The 24,875-nt window shown below is 45.3% G+C and overlaps 1 pseudogene; it reads left to right on the top strand.

The window, feature by feature from the left end:
- The window catches only part of LOC144123902 (uncharacterized), a 43,957-nt pseudogene that overhangs the window by 16,524 nt on the left and 2,558 nt on the right, over positions 1-24,875 (top strand).

The raw sequence follows: 24,875 nt of genomic DNA, 5'->3' as shown, positions 1-24,875 counted from the left end.
GCAACATTGCAAGTCATAATATCGTGACTAGTCGGCTATTAGGAGTATCGGTGGAAGCCGTTCACGACGACTTTGTCTGCATACCCACGGTCAAAGGTGAACAATAGAAAACCAAAGCTTGAGAAGAGCAGGTGAGCTCAGTGGTAAATGTGCTTCGCAGATTTGCTGTTTCGTCTTAGGGCAGTTCGACATTAGCTCAGCTCGACGTGCACAATGCTCTCGTATATAAACAAATTGCGTACTCTGCATCGATACTGCAAGCCCTATCGCTACTGCTAATGTTAATGCTAATCTAGAACGTCGAGCCTACCATTGTCAGGTTGTGAATTCCGCCGTCTTAAGATAAATGATAATGTTTATGAGGGAAAAATATGGTCCCAGCCAAATTATAGAACTTCCAACCTCTATCAGATTGACTCCCTCTCATGGTTTTCAATCCCACTACCACTGAACAGAAGTCTAGAAACTCTCATTTACCGTTACGAACGGGAACAGCCAACACGTGTCTTTTTCTATATAAAATTGGGCGTGCAAACGATCCAGGATGTGCACGTGGTCACGATGATGAGGATATATGTCATCTCCTACTGGACTGCCTAGAGCACGAGAATTTTAGCTCACAACTTAAAGGGAACTTCACCACCCTTTATTAAAGGTCTTTCAGTCTCCAAAGGTATAGGACCATGGAAAACGCATGGGCTACAGAAACTCCTGTTCATAATGTTAAAATCTTTACTCTAGAACAGTGGTACTCTCGGGAGGTATTAGTTATTGCTTGACTAAATTCTGTTCTTGTTCACCTCGGCTCTGCTCGTGCTTTCCACTGTCCTAGAAATATTTTTTGTGTTGCTATCACGCTGTCTTGGGTATCTGATATCGCTATTGTTGCTGCTCGTTGTTTCTCTGTCATTTTTTTTATTTGTGGTTTTTATAGCGTTTTATTTGATCAGGACATATCACTGCTTATAGTATATCCCCAATTTATGTGATTGGGTAATATCATTAGTTACAGTATATTTTTACATTTTATCTTAGCATTGCTATATCCTCCTTTCTGTTATTTGTATTTTGAATTGCGTATGCTGTAGCTGTGTTTTGTTGCGCGTTGTCACCAGTTTCAGTGTTTTTCTTCCATTTTGTTAAAAGGGGGTAGTGGTGGTGGTGAAAACATTTATTAGGAAGGCACAGGAGGTATGTTTGGATCTTCCCGTAAGAGGCGGATCCTTACGAGCACTAGGTGGAGGTCCCGAGTTTGGGACCCCAGTGGCGGTGGCCGCTGCCCGGGCGTGCCTGAATAAGGCTTGTTGAGCCTGTAAGTCGTGGCAGCCGAGCAGGGTAACCTCCCAGTCCTCCCGGGCTAGGTTGGGGATGTATTGGTGAGAAGGCGCAGCAGGCGCCGCTCATCCGCCTTCTTGAGGCCTTTACATGGGCGAAGCCAAAGGCGATGACTAATCTGATTGCAAGTTGCAACATCATTGACGATATAGACCGGGTTTAAATTTGGTTCCTGATCTGGTGGGGGAGGAGAAAACAGCCCGGCAAGAGGGCGCGCGGGCGGCTGCGTGTGTTGCCTCGTTTCCTGCCAACCCCTCAAAGAGTAGGGGCCCATATAAGGTAACGGTGTGCGGGGTCAGCATCCCGTGTGCAATTTTCGTAGATTCAATAGGCTATGAAGGGAGTGCAGCCTTGTTCGACGTTCCGACAGGCCCCGCGCGAGTCGGTGATTATATATTTTGAATCGGAATGAGAGGGCACGAGAGCAATCGCTACCTCTTCTGCTTGTGTTGCACTGCGGGCTCTGAAGGTAAGGCCATTAACTGTGTTGCTGCTGTGAACTACAGCTACCACCATCTCCCGTGGTGATCGAGGGCCGGAGGCGTCTACGTAGTATACACCTGTTTTGTTGCCATAATGTCGGGCTAGGGCTTCCGCTCGTGCCAAGCGCCGACCATTATGGTCTCCGTGTTACATGTTGGCTGGAAGAGATCGCACTTAGAGGGCGCGTCTCCACAGTTCTAGGATGTGAAACCTGTCTTTCATGGGAGTGGTGTGTTGAATATACCCACACAACACCAGACATCCTGAGGACGTCCTCAAATAATCCAAACGTCCTCAGGTTCTCTAAAACATCCTCAATATGTCCTCATAATGTCCCAGGTTGGATTGCCCTCAAAACATTCTCAGAATGATGTTCTCAAGTCATACCAACGGCTTCGTGGTCCTCAAAATGTCGTTTGGGTACATATGTTTGTGAACATGCATGCACGAAAATTATCAGAAAAATAATGCTTATATATATATATATATATATATATATATATATATATATATATATATATATATATATATATTGTGACGAAGAAGACGGCGTTGGCGGTGCGGTGGCCAGAGACGGAGCGGTCTCGCTAGACCAGTGGCCATTAAAAACATCTCATTGCCATCCATCATCTCATCTCGTACTTCTGCTGACCGTCACGGAACAATATATATATATATATATATATATATATATATATATATATATATATATATATATATATATATATATATATATATATATATATATATACACACCCAACAGTCACCGAAACCAAGGTGCATAGAAAAATGTTTCTATTTTTTTAATTTCTAGTGCCAATCAATTGGTTTAAAGAAAATTACTTATAAAGCAGCAGAAAAAACAACCATGCCGCCGGTTGGATCCGAACCCACGACCTCCGAATATCGCGTCCGGTGCTCTTACCAAATTAGCTACGGCGACGGCTGTCTAATCTGCTGCTTTCGTGGGTATTTATGTTTTGCGTGTAAGCGAAGCTTGAGAGTGTTCACCAGCGCCACCCTCGTCCATTGCGGTAGACGTAGCACGTCCTGTAATACCGCAAGTGTGACGTAGAACGTCATCTAACGGCGAGGGCGGAAACTGTGAGAGCCCTCTTATGCTACCTATGGCATCAAAACTGCCAGAACCGAGACCCCCGTTATGCTATTAGCAGACAAGGCAAACGAAATAAAAGGCTCGTTTGACAAACATATCAAGGAAGCCAACAGTCACCGAAACCAAAGTGCATAGGGGAATGTTGTTATTTGTTTTTTACTTTCTAATACAGGTGTTCAAAATTTCTGAAGCCCTTCATTACGGCATCTCTCATAGCTTCATTCGCTTTGGGATGCTAAACCCCAATAAAAAACTCGTTCTTGCGTCGTAGGGTCATACAGCAGAACTATTTTGCTATGGATGAACTTTGCTTCAGTGCATGAGGTCAGTTTATTCTCATATGAGCCCATGAATACCTGTTGCAGTGATTAACTTTTATGGCAGTTGCTTATGCAGAACACTGTGTTGCACTGCAAGTTGTAAGTTCAGATACTGAATGTCATATTTGCATCTCGAATTGGCACTAGGATTATAAAAAACTGTGTGCTTGAACTGAATTGCATGTGTTCAACTGCTGATTTTCCATTTTTATTTCTTTAGGCACCACCGAAGACAGCTGCTGCTCAGGAGAGCACTAAAGAAGTCTGGGCAGCGTACCGGGATTACAACAAATTGCAGCAAGCAGCTGAGGAATTTAACGAATAAATTATTTGCACAAATTTTCCGCGTTCTTTTATGCAGTTTGACTAGTTATAACCTCCTCAGAATGTACTCAAAACATCAAAAATTGTCATTTTGAGGCTATTATTAGGATGTCCTAAGGCCGGATATAGGACCTTTTTAGTACATTTTGAGGACCATTTGAGGACGTCCTGAGGATAAAGAATGTCCTCAGTATATTTCAGTGTTCTATGGGTAGAGTTGAGCAAGAAGGCGGCAACCTGACTCCGTTTGCGACAGGCGCGTGTATTGATTTCTAAGGTGCGCCTTCAGGAGCTCCCGGAAAGTATTCAGCACCCCAAATGCCATAAACCAGCTGTTTGAAGTAGTGATGGAGAGATCCAGGGCAGGTTTAGTAATTCTGCGAATGATGACCTCAAAGGCATCCTCCTCTTGCTTCCATAGGTAGAGATAAGTAGTCGAAGAGAATATTCGACTGGTTACGAAGGCATTTGCCAGCCACAAGTAATCCTTACTTCGTAACCCCCTCCCCTGGCGTTTAGTGGAAGTCCGGCGGATCATGCAGCCCACCCTGTCTCCCACCTTACGAAGTTTGGCCAATTAGAGTCTGGCCGTCTGTGTTCGTGGATGTAAACTCCGTGAACACGTATCTCATCAGTTTCCCGTATGGCACCCCTCTCAAGAGGAAGAGAGATTTTAGTTGTGCAGTTTTGTGAGCCACGGAGGTGCCCAAATGTAGAAGCCTGCGCCACAATCAGACCGCAACATCACTTTTTCTCCATGTCAATAAGAACAATATACAAGCACTGTCTTGTTTCTCAAACACTAGCGCTTCCCTGAATGACACGACTACCACAACAACACATTCCAGCTAACATTTGCAGTGCTTCTTCATTCTTCAAATCTGGTGCCACACAACTTTATCGCTTTGTTTGTGACACAAGACGCGACTAGATTTATCTCAATTGATCGCAGCCAGGAAGAGCTAATTCTACGTCGTTCCGCAATGTTCTAGTAACTTTGTACGCTTTATCTCGAAAGTTTGCTATCAGCTTTAAATTCAGCACGGCCGACAGCGGCGGGCATTCTGTTCAACGACCGCCGAGCACGTTTGTCGCTTCGCCGGCGCCGATTGATTCAGTCCATTTTGGGTGCAAGTCAAGCCAATAAACAGTTCTTTAGAAGACCTTTTGTCCGTCTTCGTCGCTGCTTCGACTGCCGTCACCACTACGTGTCATCTGGGGGAGGTGCTCGGTAGCCTTCCATGTTCCGGACGCCACCGTTCAAGTCGTGAAGCCAGCCCTCAGCGCTTCGCAACCGAGGACGAGCCAGCAGCTCAGCGATCCAGCCGACGTCTCCAGGGAGAGGAGCCTGAGTTCGGGACCCTGCCGGACCGCACCAGACAGCGAAAAGACGCTGCTACGAGCAGAGCAACCTCGCCGAAGATGTCGACACCAATCATACTGCAGCAGCTGCGGGTGCCGTCAACTTTCAATGGATCACTAGGCAAGACCCTGAAAAATGGTTGGACCAGTTTGAGCGCATGGCGTCATTCAACAAGTGGGATGATGCGGAAAAAACAGGACGCGTATTTTTGTCATTGGATGGCTCCGCACGCACGCGGTACAAAAACTACGAGTCGTCTCTTACGATATGGAAGCTATTTAAGAGAGAACTATTGAAAATGTTCACCAGTGTCGTGAGGAAAGAAAGAGTCGAACGACTCCTCGAGTCTAGGATCCAGCTTCCGAATGAGCCCGTCCACGGTTACGTCGAGGAGATGAAGCGCTTATTTCGCCGCGCCGACCCCGAGATAACCCAGGAAGAGAAAGTTCAGTTTTTATTGCGCGGCGCAAAAAGAACAACTCTTTGGTAGCCTCGTCCGCCAGCCGCCAAAAACAGTCGAGGAATTTATACAAGAAGCCTTCACGATTGAAAAGAGCCTCGACGTCCGAGCTCGGAAGTGAAATCGCCCTTCCTCTGATTGTGCAATTCGTTCGGACACGATGGCCACTACCAGCGACAGCTTGCCGGAAGTTATCCGCGAAATCGTCCGATAGGAGCTACGCCGATTACTGCCATCCTCCCCACAGCCAAAAGCAGCGACTCTGATGGATGTGGCAAGGGAAGAAGTGCAACAGGCACTTGGCGCCCCGACGGCCACAGAACCCCAGGCCATGACCTACGCCGCTGCGGTAATGACTCCTCAGCCCAACGATAACCCCTGCATCCTGTCCGACATGAACAACTTGTTCCCGAACGCCACCTTCCTGCCCCCACCCACCCAGCCTACGTTCGATGCTCAAGCCCCAGGAAATGCGACGCCTGGAGGACTTCCCACAACCGGCCGTTGTGCTTCCATTGCGGGGAGGCCAGCCATTTTCTTCGTCACTGCCCGTACCGACGTATCGGTCTTCGAGGATATGCTGTTAACGCCCCACGACCAAGCTTCGGCCAACGACCGCAGGAAATCGACGAGTACCAGCGTCGAGAAGAGTACACGCCGAACCGCTTTTCGCGCTCACCATAGCCGTCAACCTCGCGCTTTGTGTCGCGACGCCGCAGCTACGCTGCCGCGGTGCGAGGAAGGTCTCCCAGCCCCCGCAGGGGAAACTAAAAGCAGCAACCTCTGGAGGTGAGGTTGCTCACGAGCGAAATGCCGAACATCCTCCACCGACCACGCCCCATGAAGACGCTGCACCCACGACGCTGCATGAAGAACCTACACTCTCTGCACCGACGCCGCACAAAATGACAACCGCGACCACGATGCAAGCTGCCTTCAAAGCGACGCCGCCACCCAGAAAATCTTCGACCAGACGCCCACCTGCGGCTCGCAGACGCGATGAAGCCATCACCCGGCGCCAAGAGCGACTTGCAATGCATGAGCCAGGACCCCCGACTTAGACGTGACTATCGCCGGCCGGAAAGTTCCCGCTCTACTCGACTCAGGAGCCGATTACTCGGTGATGAATGGAACATTCGCTGCGCATTTGAGAAAAGTCACAACGGCTTGGGACGGCCCACAAATTCGCACCGCGAGGGGCCATCTCATTACGCCATCAGGGCGATGCACAGCGCAAGTGTCTGTCAAAGGACATACCTATCCTGCGACCTTTGTTGATCTACCGCAATGCGCCCGCGAAGTGATCTTGGGTATGGATTTCCTTAATGACCGTCAGGCGATCATCAACCTGCAATCCAAGCTGATCACGCTTTCGACGGACGAATCCATCGCTTCGATGAAACCTCGGGAAAATCACTTTGCCCTGAGTATCCTAGAGGAAGAAGTGAGCATCCCACCCCGATAAAGCTTTATCGCGACCGTAGGCGCCAGGAAAGCCATTAACGCTGAAGCCATCATCGAGAGGAACATGCAGTTGCTTCTAGACCGAGGAATCAGCATCGCAAGAGGCATCGCACAATTCCGCAATGGCCAGGCCGAAGTACTGCTGACTAACTGCAGCGAAGAATACCGGCACATTAACCGAGGAACGACGATTGCTTTCTTCGACGAAATATCTGACGTACGAGACTCCTTTGCCCTCTCCGACCCCTCCGCAGAAGATGCGCTTGACCAAGAGAACTCGCCCACATTCGGCATTAGCCCAGCCCGGCCCCGGAACAGACAAGGCTAGATCCGCAATTTGCTTCGAAGCTACAGTGAGTGTTTTTCGACATCGCTGAAGCTCCGACAAAGGGCAATTGCCTAGCATCGCATTATAGCGGACCAAAACGTCCGACCTCTCCGTCAAAGCCCCTACCGTGTGTTACCGCGAGAACGGCAAGCCATCCCGGACCAAGTCGAAAAAATTCTTTGCGACGACGTCATCCAGCCTTCAAACAGCCCATGGGCGGCACCGGTTCTTCTAGTGAGAAAGAAAGAGGACGCACTTCGAATCTCCTTTGATACCGCCGCTTGAACAACATAATAAAGAAGGACGTCTACCCCCTCCCCGCATCGACGACACACTGGACCGCCTCTGCCACGCCAAATATTTCTCGTCTATTGACCTCAAGAGCGGTTACTGGCAAATTGAGGTCGACAAAAAAGATCGCGAGAAGACAGCATTCATCACTCCGGATTGGCTGCTTGAGTTCAAATTGATGCCATTTGGTCTCTGTTCCGCACCAGCGACGTTTCAGCGAGTAATGGATACAGTGCTGGCAGGCCTGAAGTGGCAAATTTTTCTGGTATAATTAGATCACGTCGTTGTCTTCGCCTCGAACATTGAAGAGCGCCTCAAAGTCTTCGAACAGTACTAGACACCATCAAGTCGTCTGGCCTAACCTTGAAAGCAGAGAAGTGCCACTTTGCCTACGAAGAGCTTCTGTTCCTAGGCCACATCGTTAGCAAGGAGGTAGTACGCCCGGACCCGAAGAAAAGAGCTGCTATTGAACAGTTTCCACCGCCGGCTGATAAGAAAGCAGTGAGCAGATTTCTCGGACTATGCGCATATTACCGACGATTTGTGAAAAACTTTGCACGCATAGCCGGGCTCTTGACCCAACTGACGAAAGCGGACGTGCCGTTTAAATGGAAAGCGCCGCAAGCAGAAGCCTTCAGGGAACTTCAGCGCCGTTTACAGTCCCAACCGATCCTCGCGCATTTCGATGAGAACGCTGATACCGAAGTTAATACCGACGCAAGTAGCGTGGGCCTAGGTGCCGTTCTCGTTCAAAAAAGCGACGGGCTGGAGAAGGTCATCGCATACTGTAGCCGTTCCCTTTTCAAGGCCGTGGCTATCTATTTGACAACTGAGAAGGAGTGCCTTGTCATCATCTGGGCTACGTCAAAATTCCGCCCCTACCTGTACGGACGACCGTTCAAGGTGGTCAGCGATCACCACGCGCTGTGCAGGCTCGCCAATTTGAAGGACCCCTCTGGCCGACTCGCTCGATGGAGTCTGCCTCTCTAGGAGTTTGACGTCACCGTCGTTTACAAGCCCGGACGCAAGCACTCTGACGCCGATTGCCTCTCACGAGCCCCAGTAGATACACCGCCGCCGGACGACGATGAGGACGCCTTCCTGGAACCCATCAGCCCCAGCTCTTTTGCACAGCAGCAACGCTCGGACCCCGACCTGGAACGCCTCATCGAGTACCTGGAAGGCAAGGTTTTTTCACCCCCCGCTTCATTCAAGCGAGAACTGTCTTCCTTCTTTGTGCAGAATTACGTCCTTGGGAAGAACTTTGCAGCGAACAAAACAGCCTATCTCCTTGTTGTACCTGCTTGTCTCCCCGAAGAATTTCTACACACTTCACACGACGAGCCGACAGCTGGATATCTCGGGTTTACTCGCACCCTCCGACGCATTCAAGACAAGTATTACTGGCCCCAACTGTATGCCGATGTCTCACATTATGTGAAAACCTGCCGAGATTGTCAGCGACGAAAGACCCCTGCCACACGGCGAGAAGGTTCTGTGAACCCCATTGAACCTCCCTCAAGACCCTTTCAGCAAGCAGATCGGCATGGACTTGCTTGGCCTTTTTCCGACGTCAACGTCTGGAAATAAGTGGATCATCATAGCGACCGACTACGTGACATGCTACGCCAAGGCTAAAGCCCTACCGAACGGAACAGAGCAGAAGTCGCAAATTGTGCGTGGAGTGCATTCTTCTTCGACACGGCGCCCCCGATGTGCTCATCACGGACAGAGGAACAGCATTCACGGCGGAACTAATGCAAGCCATCCTGCGTTACACCCAAACCAGACACCGAAGGACAACTGCATACCATCCGCAGACCAACGGACTGACCGAGCGCCTGAACAAAACCATCGCCGATATCCTCGCCATGTATGTCGATGCCTAACACAAAACCTGGGATGTCATCCTGCCTTACGTCGTCTTCGCCTACAACACCGCAGTGCAGGAGACCACTCAGATGACGCTTTTTAGGCTCGTCCATGGCAGGGATGCCACGACCACGCTAGACGCCATGCTGCCCAACGTTACAGAAGAGAACGTCGACGTTGCCACCTACCTTTAACGCGCAAAAGAAGCTCGAAGGCTTGACCGATTACGGATCAAAGATCAGCAGCGGTCCGATGCCAGACGCTACAACCTACGATGACGCAACGCCGAATACAAGCCAGGAGACCAAGTCTGGGTTTGGACGCCCATTCGCCGCCGTTGATTGAGTGAAAGGCTTTTGCGCCGCAATTTCGGCCCGTACAATATTCTTCGTCGGCTAGGTGAGCTGGATTATGAAGTCCTCTCTGACGCAATGACTGCATCCCAGCGACGCCGCGTACGACCAGAAGTTGTCCATGTAGTCCGCCTGAAACCGCATTATGCGCGCTAAACGACGCTGCATTTCCATACTCTATTTTCGCAAGATCCGTTTTTTTCCTTACTAGTCATCACCATTTATTAACCCTTAAGGGTCCCGTCAGGGACATTACATAAGGGGGGGGGGGTGGTACAGGGGTGTTCAGCCGTCATACATGAATATAAATAGAATGAATATAAATATACAAGGAATATAACAATACAGAAAAATATAGAAAATATAGAATAGAAAAAAAGTAGAACAAGACGAAAAAAGACAGAAGTAACAAATTCAAATATTCACGTCATGACAGAGTGTAGCAGAAATATAAACAAAAACAAATTGCAACTTTGGAAGTAGCACAGGATGGTCAGTTAGCAGGGCTTGGAAGCTGGCATAGGGTGCAGGAAAAAATTATTTGTCGTTGAGATGGTCGATTAGGAGCTGTCTGAATCTGGAAGGATTAGTCTCAATGATAATGTGTTCGGGGAGGTTATTCCAGCTTTCTATAGCACTGGGAAGGAAAGATTTATTGAAATAATTGGTGGAGCCGTGCAAACGCTGTATGCTTAAGGAGTTAAATAAACGACGAGATGATCGTACCGGAGCTCGTAGAAGGTTTTCTCGAAGTGCTGGAAAGCTAAAGTAAAGTTTGTGAAAAAAACAAAGAATTGAAGTTTTCCTGCGAAAGGCTAATGACTTGATGCCGAGGGATGATTTCAACGCTGTGATGCTGAGCTGAGATTTATACTGTGAGGTGATGAAGCGTGCTGCCCGATTCTGGATGGCCTCGAGTGAATCTATCAAGTAGGCTTGGTGGGGATTCCATATTGTTGAGGCGTATTCTTGTTTAGTTCGAATGTACGTTTCATATGCTAGTTGTCTGGTGGCTGCTGTGGACATGGAAAGTGATCGCCTGATGAATCCGAGTGATCTGGAGGCACTAGCACATAGTTTCGTGATGTGAGTAGCCCAGGTTAGGTTGGTTGTTATCTCGATGCCGAGGTACCGGTAAGAATTAGTTTGAGACGGCGCTATGGAGTTCAGGGAGTACGAAAAATGAAGAATCGAACGTGTACGTGAGATGTGCATGAACTTACATTTAGAAACGTTGAGCTGCATTAGCCAGTCGGAACACCACTTCTGAATTCGGCTTAGGTCATCCTGTAATAATTCCTGATCACTGCTAGTGTTGATGCGGCGATAAATGACGCAGTCATCCACAAAGAGACGGACAGATGATAAAATACCAGATGGCAAATCGTTGATGAAGATTAAAAAGAGTAATGGAGCAAGAACCGATCCTTGGGGAACCCCGGAGATTACTCTAGTAGTTTGAGATGCATGACTGGCGATGACGGTGAATTGCAAGCGGTTGGTTAAGAAACAGTGGATCCAGGATAAGACAAGCGGGTCAAGTGACAAAGCTGTGAGTTTGGAAAAGAGACGCTGGTGAGGGACGCGATCGAATGCCTTGGCGAAATCTAAATAAATTATATCGGTTTGGAAGGTGGAGTCTAGATTTAGGTGAAGATCAGTTGTAAGTTCGAACAGCTGAGTTTCGCACGAAAAACCTGCCCTGAAACCATGCTGATTGGGAAAGAAGAAACGGTTGTGGTCAGGGTGAGATGCGATGTGCGAGTATATTATATGTTCGAAAAGTTTACAAGAGATACATGTCAGGGAAATTGGTCGATAATTTGAGGGGTCGGAGCGATCTGCAGCTTTGAAAACTGGGACAACTTTGCTTAATTTCCAGTCGTCTGGAATCTGACTAGTGTTAAGAGACTGGGCAAAAATGAGTTGTAAGATTTGGCTCGTGAAATATTTAGTTGCTTTAAAAATCTTAGCAGGGAGGTTGTCTGGTCCAGGGGAAGTGGATATCTTTAGATTATCTATGAGTTTTAAAATTCCCTCTGCTGTGATGGTAACAGGTGGCATAGGTGCATAGTTTAGACTTGGCACGGAAACAATGCTTGCTGTTGGCTCCTGGGTGAATACGGACGTGAAATAGGAATTCATGACGTCGGAGCGCTCGGAAATTGGGACATCGGAGACGTCTCGTGCCTTCAGGGAAATATTGTGCGAACTGTTTTTATTGGGCGTGAGCAAGTTCCAAAACTTATTGGGGTTTACCCGCATTATCTCAATGAGATCGTGACAGTAGAATTTTCGTTTTGAAGATCGTAATAACTGCGTGTATTCGTGCAGACTTGCAAGGTATTTGTCCCACTTCCTAGCGCATCCTGATTTCTTTGCGTTACGGAATCGGCGTTTTTTCTTTCGCGACAACTTCCTCAGCGCATTTGAGTACCATGGTTTATTGGCATCCCCACGAATGCAGATGAGCGGGACGTAATCTTCTATAAGCGATAACATTTTCTCTTTAAATAGACACCAGTTGTTATTCACGGATCTGCTATGTATGAAAATTTGAAAAGTCTGAAGAAATTCTTCAAGGTGGGAGTTAATGCTTGGGAAATCAGCCTTAGAATAATCACGGATGTATTTAACAGACGGTTGGCGTATAGGAATTTCAATGGACAGGTTGAAAGTTATGATACAGTGATCACTTAGACCACTAGTACACGAAAGCGATTGAACTAATTCTGGATTGGATACAAGGACGAGGTCTAGTATGTTTGAGCCTCGAATTGGTGCACACACTGTTTGGGTAAGGTTAAACGTAAGGACCAGATCCAAGAAATATTTTGATGGACGAGATGACGCAGTCAAGTTATCCCAATCGATGTCTGGAAAATTGAAGTCGCCACAGAGTATGAAGTTGGCATGAGAGAATCTAGACATCAAATCTTCAAGAACAGAGTGAAGGTCGCTTATGAAGGAAGGATCCGTGTCGGGGGCTCGATAGCATGCAATTAGAATGTTGGTGCAAGAGAGAAAATTAAATTTGATGCAGAGTATTTCGCTATGGCAATTGATATCAACTGGGGTAGAAGAAAGGCTTGTTTTCACCAGAGCGAGAATGCCGCATTATTTGGTCTAATTCACCGGGTCGATGCTTTCTTGAGAGGGGAATAATGCCACGAAAATTTGCAGTGTTTGTTCATTCTTCAAATCTGCTGCCACACAACTTTTCGCTTTGTTTGCGACGCAAGACGCGACTAGAATTATCTCGGCTGATCACAGCCAGGCAGAGTTGATTCCACGTTGTTCCGGAATGTTCTAGTAACTTTGCACGCTTTATCTCGAAAGTTCGCTATCATCTTTAAATTGAGCACGACCGACAGCGGCGGGCATTCTGTTCGACGACCGCCATGCACACTTTTCGCTTCGCCGCCACCGAGTTATTCAGTCCATTTTGGGCGCAAGTAAGCCCAATAAACAGTTTTCTTTTAGAAGACCCCTTCTGTCCGTCTTCATCGCTGCTTCTACTGCCGTCACTACTACGTGACAATATGATCACGGCGGCGTCAGCAAGACAGCAAGACAACGTAAGCGTCTGTGGGAAAGGTACAACGAGACGCCTCCAGCATGATTGAGGTAATTTAAACGAAAACTATAACGGTGAAAGCTTGTGCAGCATCATTCTCATTCCTTTTGCATGCCGGCTGAAAATGATTCCAAAGCAGGCAAATGAGTATGTGCAGCACACACTCGTTTTCTTAAGCGTGAAAAAAATGCGTGAAAGCTTAAAAGAATACTGTAACCCGGCCAAAGCATTAGTAATGATGTAGATAAAGGTGATTTCGCTACTCAAGCTGAAATTTTCATAGCAGTGTTACAGCACCAGATATATAGCAGTCACGTGTAAATGACCGCATGAGGGCGAAATTTCTTTAATGTAATTATTTCTGTAAAGCCACGCGGAAAACAAAAATATATGAGTGTTTTACATTTTCTATACAGGTGTGCTCCTCCTGCCGCTGAAGGCACCAGCACACAGGAAGTCTGCGTGGGATCCATCCTTGATCCATTTGTGTCGAATATTTACATTATGCTTTACTGCTCGCATGGAAATCGTCAAACTGGTGAGCACGTGCTTAGTGTATTGTGGCAGGCGTGAAGGTTTAACGTGTTTACAAGGAGTAAGATTGCATACAGCTAGTGATGTCTGATTGCATTTATACATAGTTTATTGAGCAAGGAAGGACAGTGTAAATAGAACTGCTTATCAAAATAATGCAAATAAATCATGACTTACAGTTTTCATATGACAGCATAAATAGGTGTGGGTTACACGCAGTGCTGCTTAGTAATTTTGGATTTCTCTTACTGACCACAATGTAGCCTCATTTTGATAGGTGCAAAATGCAAAATCATGCATATACTAAAACTGAAGGCAGTCATAAAAAATTGAACTTGTACCCTTCCTTGCAACATATTTTGTAGTGATTTCTTTTACTGAATATAAATAGACTCTAATATGAAATCGTTTGTGGCCATCAGTTTGGAAAATCTGCAGTCAAGTTCATGCAGCTATTATGGAAACAGTTATTTTGGTACTAATAATTGGTTTTGCACAGAGCATATTTTAGTCATACGTGAAACTAGACTGCAGTTGGACTTGCAGCTTCAACAGTTTCACATATTTGGGAACGCAATGTCTAGCTTGTTCGAAGATTTCAGTGTACAACATAACTTGCTGGTGATGATGTGCGTCAAATGCAGATGTGATGGAGCACTCTCACCATGAGATCTCGTGCTCAAAAGCCCTGATGCCAAATCCACCTTCGCTCACGTCTAAGCTGGACTGGTTACCTAGCTCGGTGGCCATGCCAGGCTCCTGAATGATTACATGAGCTTTTTGCAAAGATGTCAAGGGCTGCACGGCATGGTCAAGAGTTCTATTCGAAGATCAACACAGCTTGCATTGTGCAACCGAACGCATTCATGTACACTCAGCTGCAGGATCGTGAAACCACCGGCGAGTGGTGATAATAGCAGGAGCATCAACATCTACAACAAGGAGGAGGAAACAGACCATTCAGGTTCTGCCTGACAGACAGGAAGTGTACGATCAGCTGCGTGCGGGAATCGCACTCACTGCAATGGTTTTCACATCTAGCTTTGTCACAGGCAGTCAGTGCACCTTTTCTTTTTTTCAAGTTTAACAACATACTGCTAAGAAGCTCGTCAACCCTTCTTCATTTTGGTTCTCTTCTATAAACACGACCATATTTTTGGCTTTCAATTCATTAGTGGTATGCATGACAACAGAGATTACTTTCAAGGCGAAAGCCTATTTAGGCCCATGACCTGCAAGCAGGGATATTCTCAGAAAACTGTCACAGTATAGCTATCGATCCAACGTATTTGAGGTGTCCACCAAGATTTCGAGATATGATCTCTGGGTCCTTCCCTCAAAAACCTTTTCTTTCCTCAAAACACATCCCGCCGCGGTGGCTCAGTGGTTAGGGCGCTCGACTACTGATCCGGAGTTCCCGGGTTCGAACCCGATCGCGGCGGCTGCGTTTTTATGGAGGAAAAACGCTAAGGCGCCCGTGTGCTGTGCGATGTCAGTGCACGTTAAAGATCCCCAGGTGGTCGAAATTATTCCGGAGCCCTCTACTACGGCACCTCATTCTTCCTTTCTTCTTTCACTCCCTTCCTTATCCTTTCCCTTACGGCGCGGTTCAGGTGTCCTACGATATATGAGACAGATACTGCGCCATTTCCTTTCCCCAAAAACCAATTATTATTATTATTATTCCTCAAAACACATGCTGTCACATTCCTCCACGTAACCAGGAAAGTGTCCTCACTGTTAAATATTAATTAGTTAATTAGCAATACTAGTTCTTAATACCTGCGCTTAAGCCTGCCGCATGCGTGTGACGTCACTGAGTGGCGACACGATCGTTCGAAAGGAGCGCTTCCCAGGCAATCTTTCCAGATGCTTCCTGAATGCTGATCTCGAAGGATGCAGCCTAAGCGCTCTCATGTGTCTCCAGAAATCAAGCGTGCGCGTGCTAATGCGAAAGTGTTGTGAAGCGAACAGTTGTGTAGTCGTTAATCAATTCCTTCGCCACACATCAGCGACACAAGCCGCGGCACTACGCTAAAGGCTTTCGCTTCACCCCACTTTAGGTCGACAAAGTGACCTCCTGAATTTTTCTTAGGTGCTGCAGTTTTTTCGTGAGTCAAGAAGTGTCCCAAGTACTTTCTGCCTACCGTCCGCTAACTTCCTGAGTGTGCAATTCAACAGAGGCTTTGGTGATTTTGAAGAAATGCCGTTCCTTGTAGTGCCTCCGTACATGCTCTGTTTGTGAACAACACACATTTTATTTGGTGCTTCAGTTAGAGACAGGAAGACACCAAAATGTTTTCCTTCTAGTATCACAGTGTTGACTGGACATGCTTTCACCAGTGCTTTTCTGTTTGCTTTGGTGTTTTTGGAGAGCTAGCAGTCCATAACATGCTCAACCTACAGCACGGTCCCTGCGTCTGCAGTCATTTACAGCATCTCTTCAGGGTGCAACACACCCTGCGTGGCACTGTTTGTGTGGTAAGATTGCAACGTGCTTTACTTCATGGCATTTAGTTGCCTCTGTGTGCTTGCTTTCGACTGTCTCTTTCAAATGCTTCATGTGGTTATACAGAAATGTTGTTTTTCTTGACGGAAAAGTGAGGCGATTGATTCATGCTCATTATCTTCGAGGTGACAATGCAAGGCTTGGGCAGAGTTTTGTCAGGCTGCCCATTCCCATCTTCGAACTGAAATTTGTACCCGTGACGAAAACCTACAAATTCTACATTAATTCAGTTGAATGTAACTGGAAGTATAAATTATACAGGTGGACGTAATTTCAATAATAATGCCCCAAATGGCATTTTGCAGATGGAAGGGTATGATCAAGTTTAGTAATCCAGCTGGAAATTGACTGTAATACTAATAGTACTGAACTTTGTTATTGATTTTTCTGGGTTACTCTTGTGGTGTTGCCAGGTCCGGGATTTTTTCTCTTTCCGTGATGTGGGGTCCAGGAAAAATTTATGTGCTGGGCTATCAAACTACCAGTGAAACTGTGTAAAATCTCATTTTCACTGACTCAGCCATTTGCATTTTACTTCATTTATATTGGGGATATTTTTCGGCGGCCTTAAGAAAAATCCCCGACAACCTGTTTACCCTCTACACCGTCAGTGTGACTGGACCGTCAGTTTACGTGCTTCCACCTTCTTTTTGGCAAAGGTGACTACTGGGTACTCCTCTTTGCATGTCAGGCAACAATAATGTGCGGATATACCACTGTTGAACGTTTTGGAAAGGAGGTTCTGTCAGAAAATATCTTTGTACACGAGGCATATTGTTCAATATGTAATGTTGCACTAGGTAATAATTCGCAGTATGGTTGCATAATGAATTCTAGGATTTATGAAGGACCGTGATGAAAATGAATTATTTTTGCAATACAGGCTTCCAGTAACTTTTCGCTGTACTTATAAAACACACCTTGCTTAGACAAGTTGCTACACCTAAAAGGCATAGGAACTTGTCTCGCTTCCCGATGTAGTAGGAGGACACGTAAGCTCAGAATTTAAGGGCATTTAATGACTTTGTTAATGGCTCCCTGCAGTGGTTTCTCTTCAACACACACTCACTGTTGTTCATTCATGTTCGCACATATATCAGTATTATCTCAACACAGGTTTCACACTCTTGTCCTTGAACTCTTGCACACTGCACTTCACCTACATAATATTATTGTAACTGGTTTCTCACTGATTAGCACTTATCTAGTTCACTGCCGCAATTACATTATTAAGCTTCAAATGAAGCCAACAGCACACACGCTTCACCCCCCCCCCCCCTCTTTTGCACCTCAGTACAGTCAATGTGCCAGCACGGTGTGGTTGGTAGTGTGTGCCTGGCTGGTGACCCAAGGGTCTTTGTAGCCAGACTAAAATTTAATCATAAATCTTGTAGCTGAAATCTATTGCTTTATGAGGTGAAGTAGTTTGAGACATATGCAGACATTTGATTTAAAGTACAAATCCTGTTTTCAGTGACTTTTATTGCAGATATACCCCCGTGGCGCGGTTTTTTGACACAATGCCGGCTGGCTAAAGCTGGGATTTTGCTGAATGGCAGCCTTAACGATGCCGTGTTATAAAGCTCTCCTTGACAGTGGTATGTGCAAGCTTTCGATACCTTTCTTTTCTGGTTGCACATATCGCCCAATAAAATGTTAACACTAATTGCGGTGCCATCACATGCCAAACACCAGTAAATGTATTGCCTGGTACTAATCGCTAAGAAAATAATTTTTTTTTGTGGCAGTCCAAAACAAAAATAGCAGCCTATTTCCACCTTACTTGGTTTGGTTTCATACTTCTGCTTGAACTTGAAGGGAAAAGCCAGAAAAGCTGTACAACAAGGTAATTTTTCAGGAAGCATAAATTTAATGCACAAGCAATTTAAATGACTCTAATATCGTCATTTTGCAGCCTGTTCTACCATTATATTCGTAGATGAATACTTTCTGTTCTTGCCTCTTGGAAACTAAGAGTCAAACTTGCTTACCATGTTTCAAACTGCCTTAATAATGCTCCAAAACAAGTCAAGTCAACTTTATTCCAGACATGTAAAGAAAATCACACGGCTGATGAGTAGGGAAAAAAAAGCCGCAATATTGCGGCTTGACAACGTTCCCTTCCCCTAAACTACATCGGCGGCAGGGATAATGAAAGCATATAAAGCATACATACAAACATACAAAGCACTTAGTTCACAATTTGAACATAACAAAAAAGAAATCGAAAAAATAAGAACGTACTGTTTATCCACAACCGGAAAAGCAATCAACATAATATATCTTACATCATATACAAAAAGAAAAGGCATTTCAAAGGAAACACATTCCAACACAAAGAGCAATCAAGGCATCGCAAAGGCGAGGCTAGCAAAAATTATAAAAATAAAGTTTTCATCTGTTGGCTCGAAGGTAAACTAACGGAAGAGCTGGGTAGGCGAAATTGATTAAGCAAAGTAGGTAAGGCGTAGTTTAGTGTCTGAAATCCGTAATTAGTGCGAGGACGTGGAACATACCAATCTTCATGATGGCGAGTTAGATGGGAGTGCGTATTTTCGCGTAAATTGATAGTTTCTTCTAAGAACGGCATTCGACGTTCGGACAAGGAGTACAGTTGGAGGAGGCGAAAATCATAAAACGAGGAAACTTTAATTATAATATATTTTGAGTATAAAGGCCCAGAAGACGAATAAGAAGGCACATTTGCTATTGCTTTCAGCGCGGTTTTTTGTACCGTTAACAGCTTGTTTTTATTGGTGGCAGTAGTGCTGTCCCAGATTAAGTTACAATATCTTATATTGGATTCGAACAGTGCTATATACAGAAGAAGCTTGGTTCTAACAGGTAGCATATATTGCATTTTTCTAAGAATTCCAACTGTACGAGACAACTTGGTCTGTAGATGCTCAATATGAGCATCCCACAGCATGTATTCATTAAAGTAAACACCCAGGGATTTGCCTACCTTAGCTATTTCTATGTCAATCACCCCCAATCTCAGAGGATTTTCTATGTTATAATTCGTGTTTTTGGCTCTGAAAATTACAGCTTTTGTTTTACTTGAGTTAACTGAGATAGAATTTTTGATAGACGACAGATGCAGTTTATCCAAGACTTCATTTCCTTTTGCCACTAAGCCATTTACGTCTGAGCCAGTTAAAAAGAAAGTGGTGTCATCTGCATACAATACATATTCAGCTTCATTCTCTATATTTATTAGATCGTTAATATATATATTGAATAGCAGCGGACCCAGTAAGCTTCCCTGGGGAACTCCATGCTTAAGAGGCCTGTAAGCAGAGTAAAAATTATCGACAGTGACAAACTGTTCGCGATTACTGAGGTAATTGGAAATTAAATTAAGCATCTTATCCCTAATACCGTATGCAGAAAGTTTTAAGAGAAGGGTAGTATGATTTATTCTGTCAAAGGATTTTGAGAAGTCTACAAATATTCCTAAAGTGATCATTTTGTTCTCGATGTTCGTGAGAATGAATTCTTTTTGTCGGAGCAGTGCCAGTACTGTAGGTGAGTGCTGCTTAAATCCGAACTGTTTCATTGTAATGACATATTTTTGAAGGAAATCAGACAGGCGTACAAAAATTATTCGCTCTAAGTCCTTGGAAAATATTGACAAAATAGATATAGGCCTGTAATTATTGAGAGCACCTTTAGAACCGCCTTTGTGTAAGGCAATCACTTTTGCCTTTTTCATTTCAAAAGGGAATACGCCTGTATCTAGAGCTAAGTTATAAATGTGAGCTAGAATTGGACAAATAACATCTATAACATGCATAACTGGTTGCATTTTAATTTCAAATGGGTCTTCACATTTACTAACCTTCATACGCCTGAAGGCTGACAGTACCTCCGTGTCGTCACACGAAGTAAGGAAGAGAGTATTGGACTTATAATTGTCTATGTAATCAATAGCACTAGGATCATGTCCAGAATCTACAAGAGAAACGAAGTAGTCATTGAATTTGTCAGCTAGGTCTTTACCGGTAAATGTTTCGTTATCAATAATTAAACTGCTAGGCACATTAGATTGCTCCTTACACAACAGTGTGTTTAGTCTTTTCCAAACGATCTTTTGATCTTTGATGCCATAAAATAGGTTGATGCGATAGTCATTTTTCGCTTTTTTTTGGGACAGCATTTAGTTTATTCCGATGTCGTTTGAAGACTAAGAAGTCTTCTGAGTCGCGACTTTTAAGGAATTTCTGATACAGTTTGTTTTTCTTTGAAATCATTTTAAGAATATGGGCCGTGACCAAGGGCTTGCGAGCCTTTTTAGCTGCTTTAACCGTCTTGTATGGAAAACATTCTCTATAAATTAAAATGAACTGTTCTAAGAAAAAATGGAATGCTTCATCAGCATTTTTATATTTCAGTACAGACCCCCAGTCAAACTTGATAACAGCACTTCTGAAAGTATCTAACGTGTCACAATTAATATGCTGCATTTTCTTTTGTATTTTCATGCTAGGGTTAGTATGTGTGACATCATAAGTTCAAATTGCGTAAACTGGAAGATGGTCACTGAGGGAACTGTAAATGACTCCTGCCGATATAAGTGCAGTCGACTTGCTGACAATTAACAGGTAGAGCATTGGTGCTGACGAGGGAGTTACGCGTGTGGGCAGTTTAATGACATTTTGAAGGAAATAAGATTCCAGAAGAAGCAGCATACGAGTTCGTCGGGGGAGAATTTTCGTCTATATTAATGTTGAAATCCGCGCCTAAAAAAATAGTGTAACCACAAGCATGTGCAAATTCAAGGACATTCTTCATATATTCAAAAAAGTCATCGATATTGCCGTCTGGAGGACGATAAACAACAACAAATAGAATTCTGCCAGTGCGCACAGAAAGGATTTCGTAATGAGCTGTTGACGCAGTTATTTCATCTTCCTTCTCACAATGCATGCTATCTAACACTAGCAAGAAAACGCCCCCGCCCCGTCTACCAACTCGATTCAGGTGAAAGGTATGATAACCGCTAAAAGAAAAACCTCCATGATCGTTAAGCCACGTCTCTGTGATCATAACTGCAGTGTAATTGAATTGAAATTCGTTTAGAAACTCATGTAAAATTTTTTCTTTACCTCTTGCCGATTGCAAATTAATATGCAAAAGTGACAATGCTGATTCTTTTCCAACAGTCGCATTCAGGTTACTTGGTTTGAAGTAGCTGTTCATGATGGTTAGCAGTTTTTGTATTTAAAAGAAACACACTACAAGCAAGTGCTCTCACGAGACGAGCTTTGCCAGGTCATCCTCCACACGAACAATATGTGCGGATTCTCCATTAGTTCTTCGGACTAGAACTTTACCGTTGGTGTGCCAATCGTATTCAAAGCCATTCTCGTTAGCCCATTTCCTGGCAACAAGGAGAAGCGACCTATTTCGCTGAGTAAGGTTCTCAGTGACAGATACCTTGGATTGCAAGTCTCTCAGTTTCTTGCATTTCTGAATCCAGTTGTCTTTCTGTTGTAGCTGAGAAAAACGAATGATTATCCCAGGAACCTCATCTGGCCTCGATGGCAGTCTGTGCAAGGCCTCAACTTCATGCAGATTCAGATTTGGAAGGTCTACTGTGCTACCAACTTCATTGATTTTCGAGAGCAAGTCTTCATTATCAGAGAACGGTACGCCATGAACAACCAAGTTGTGGCGTCTGCTACGCCATTCTAAATCATTTACTTCCAATTTGAGCTGCTGAACCTCGACATTATAATCACGGGCCTCCACAGCTTCAACTCGCTTCCGGAGTTCCTTCAGCTCTGCATCATGCCGAGCTACTGCCTGCAGTACTTCATCGTATTTGTCTGACATTAGTGTGACAGCTCTCTCGATGCCAACAACCTTTTCAGGGAGATTTTCTAGTTTTTCTAGTTTAGCATGGATTGCCGTCAAAATCTGGCGAGTGTCCATAGGTTGCTTATCTTTCCCGCTACCCGCTCCCCTAAGTCGAGATGAATAGCAGTTAGTGCACGACCATGTCTGAAAGAATGTTTCCGCTTTGTTTTTAGCCGCCGCATCTGTCACCCCAGAACACTTGCCTAGATGATACGAACCAGCACATACCGAGCACTGCATAAAACGACCTTGAGCTGAGAGCACTTTTGAGCATTCTGCAGAGTCGTTGTCAGAGCCAGACATGGTGAAATACAAGAGGAGTTCAAAAACAACATATAACCACAAAGAACGCTGAGTGTTGCACGCTCGGCAGCGGCGGGAGCAGAATAAAAATCAACAGGTGAAGTAAAAGAAAAGACTAACCTGCAATAGACGACAGAACAGTCTTTAGCACATCCGCTCCATGTCACCGCCGCTGCCGATGTGAGTAAAGTGGGCGTGGCGGCCAAAGCGCGATAAGTTGAAGAAAACAGCAGCGTAGTGGCGCCAGTGGTCGTGGCCTGCTTGTATCGCTACTCGTCCCGTGCACCTCGAAGATAGGCTGCAGCGCTCGGTGTCCCGTTAGAAACAGAGCTGCCGAAGATCCTTTCCGGCTTTTGGCAAAGGTGAAGCGATGGGAACTGCAAGAGATGACAGAACAGTCTTTAGCACATCCGCTCCATGTCACCGCCGCTGCCGATGTTTACCCTCCATGTACACACCGCGCTGTGCATCTTAAGTGTTCCATTTTTTTTTCACGTAGTCAAGGACTGTACTAGCATTCTTGCCAATGCAGTTCACGACGATAATCTTTTGCACTTCAAGTGCTTCTTTGATCAAATAATATATGAGCTGCACAGGAGCTTGGTTTTCATTACAGGCAGGGGCTTTCTTATTGTAATGTGGTAATGTATTGTTACAGAACAACTTAGATTTGTCCTCAGCATTCTTTCAGACTTTTGCCGACATTGCAACGCCTACACATGGCACGGTGGCCTTCATTGAACTGTGGACATCGTGTTTTTAGCGTGCATAGAGAGTTTAGGTTGTTTATTTTAATGCACAGTAAAGTAAACTACTTCGAAAGTGAACGCAATTCATGAAGCATTACTCTCCTGCAGTGCACATTAGTGCCATCAGATGGTCTTCATTGCATCAGTGTATTATGTAAAAGTTGCCTAACCACATTGTGATATACCACTTGAAAAAAAAAACAGCCCTAATATGTGTGTGATAAGGAGTGTACACAGTGAAGGTTATACACTTGCACACCAGGCAACAAACATTGCTGAAGCCTGTTGTAGGTTCCTTATTGTAGCAGTGCTGGTTCACTCTGACGTCACGCTGACAGCGACCTAGCATCATCCCCTATTACTTCACCCTCCTGTCTCTCAATTAACCCGTTTCATATCGGCAATAAATGCTGTTCTTCACTGACTGGCGCCCTGCTCACATGATGGCAGCGGTCCATAGTCGGCATGTCTACGCCAGCGTCCCTTCCAGCGTCTCTTCATCCGCCACCGAAGCCCTTGAACACATCAGGCAACGCTTGGCTAGGATGGCAAGCGTGGAAGAGTGAGCTCACGTTGTTTTCTACTGCTACCCAGCTGAACAAGCAGAGCAAAGAGGTGCAGGCAGCCACACTGCTAGTGACGGGTTGTGAAGAAGCTAGAAAATCGTACAGCACGTTCAAGTTTGAAGCAGGAGAAGACAAAAAGGACGTCGCGGTCCTGCTAAAACAGTTTGAGGATTTCTGTAAGCCCAAAACCAACCAAACATTTCACAAATTCCGCTATGGCTCGAGAAACCAAAAGGAAGGCGAAAGATTCATTGAATGGCTGACAGAGCTACGAATACTAGCAAAGAACTGCAAATTTGGTGAGCTAGAAGACCGTATGTTGTGCAGCCGCATTATTTTGGGCATTCGAGACAAAAAATTGCAGCAAAAGTTGGTCTTTGGGAACCCGTCCTATCAGAAGACTGTCGAAATCTGCCGCACCCTAGAACAAGGGAAAGAATAGTTCCGCGAGATAAGCGAAGCGGCAGGAACCACCCATGAAATGAGAGTTCATGTCGTAGGTGCTAAAAATGACGACTGCAATAGATGCGGTTATCAGACGCACTGTAGCGGAATATGCCTCGCGAACGGTAAATCTTGCAAGAAATGCGGCAGGCGGAACCACTTCGCAGAAGTATGCAAGTCGTAGCCGCATTCACGAGGTGCAATTCAGAGAAGAACATAATTGCAGGAGCTGCATGTAGAAGACGGGGTTACTTCTTAGAAGCTTTGACAGTGCACACACTGACGGCAGACAACTGGAGTGCGATTGCGGACATTGAAGGGACACCAATCAAGTGCAAATAATACACGGGAGCAAACTGCTGCGTTATTTCAAGAAAGGACATTAAAGAACTGGCAGATAAGACAGAACAGACCTGCCTGGTCACGCTTACGGCATTTCTTGGACACAAAACCACTTCCCGCGGGAAAGTACGGTTGTTGCTTTCTGCGAACGACAAAGCTCACGACGAAACATTTTTCATTGTGGAGCAAGACGTTCCGGTAACACTGAGTGGTACAGCAGCCCAACGTTTCAGGTTTACCAGACGCTTGCAGAGCATTCAGCACGACCAACTCTACCCA

Source organism: Amblyomma americanum, chromosome 3 (genome assembly GCF_052857255.1).
Source record: "Amblyomma americanum isolate KBUSLIRL-KWMA chromosome 3, ASM5285725v1, whole genome shotgun sequence".
Classification (NCBI taxonomy): Eukaryota; Metazoa; Arthropoda; class Arachnida; order Ixodida; family Ixodidae; genus Amblyomma; species Amblyomma americanum.
This window is presented reverse-complemented; position numbering and strand designations above follow the sequence as displayed.